This window comes from Octopus bimaculoides, chromosome 9 (genome assembly GCF_001194135.2).
Source record: "Octopus bimaculoides isolate UCB-OBI-ISO-001 chromosome 9, ASM119413v2, whole genome shotgun sequence".
Lineage (NCBI taxonomy): Eukaryota > Metazoa > Mollusca > Cephalopoda > Octopoda > Octopodidae > Octopus > Octopus bimaculoides.
The window spans coordinates 57,337,243-57,338,559 of record NC_068989.1 but is presented as its reverse complement, the minus strand read 5'-3'; the positions used below and the strand labels follow the sequence as shown (position 1 = coordinate 57,338,559).

At 33.0% G+C, this 1,317-nt stretch overlaps 1 protein-coding gene across 1 annotated transcript in view; it reads right to left on the bottom strand.

The window, feature by feature from the left end:
- The window catches only part of LOC106871386 (uncharacterized), a gene marked incomplete at its 3' end in the record, with an annotated part of 540,352 nt that overhangs the window by 300,665 nt on the left and 238,370 nt on the right, over positions 1–1,317 (bottom strand). The window lies entirely within an intron of this gene.

Sequence of the window (1,317 nt, the reverse complement as noted above, 5' to 3'; positions counted from 1 at the left end):
TATATATATATGAGAGAGAGAGTGAGAGAGAACGAACGTATTATGTATGTATTTCTATAGAGGCGGGTTATGATTTTGTAGTCAAGGTCTTGGAAGCACATTCATATATGTCAACAAAAGTCAATAATTCTCTATAAACCCACGCAATGTTATATACATATATTCTTAATTTTGTAGTTTTATACACACACATGCACGCGCGCATGCAGACATATATGCTCACCCGATATGTTTGTAAGTTCACATTCGTGTGCAACAATCTTGGTTTCAAATTTTGCCAGCCGTTTCGGTAAATGAGATGCAAAGTAAATTACCTACTGTGCTAATGATTCCGCCAGCCCCTCGCGTCTTCATGTGTTGTAATATTAACATACATTTATATAGCATTAAGTAATACATGCTTTTGTATATCTCCGAATGTGAATTCGAATATATTTAAATATGTTCTTCAGTATTGATAAATTGCTGTATGAAACCTTAGAATGACGCCATTGTCTTTCACTCCAATATTTCTCTCGATAATTATTCATTCCTCATACAAGCATGTTAAATCTTAAATTTGATCTCATACGGTTGCCAGCTTGGTGATAGGAAGTGACATTATTATTATATGGTCACTCACAGTTATGTTAAGTTGTTTATTAGTTATGAATATATTACTAGAGACAACACATTTTCGCAGACAGATGAACAGAGAATTTATATTGGAACTGGTATATTTTATTTGTTTAGTGATGGATTTCTTTCCTTTTTGTAATTTCAGACTATAATCATTGAGTGAAAAATATTATTACATATTACATCTTACAGTCTATGAATTAGTTAATTATGAGTCAATTATCTGTGGATTTATAAAACGTACTAAACTGGAAAGAATCCCATTTTCCAAGTAAAGTCAGTCCAAAATATTAGTACGAGTTTACGTCAGCAAACTTCGATCCATGAAGTACTTCAATATAAGTTGTGTGCGTTGTGGAGACGTGAATTCTAGCGGTTTGAGGAAAAAAAAATGAAAATACAAGTTCTGTGATAATTATGCTCACAGTTGTCTACTTCAGATTCTACCTCTGCGCAGTCAGGAGTGCAGTCACTCGTAAAATTCTAGGCCATTCAACTCTAACACGTATATATACATATGTACACGCATTCAAGTACGTATACTACAGTGAGTTTTGTCTTCGCACATAAGGCTATCTTCCATCGTTCGAAGATTTATGACGTGAAATTTGGAGTGAAGTTTCATGAAGTTTTAGGGATCCAGTATATATGATAAATTATTACACACACATATGTACATATATATTCATATGAATAGAT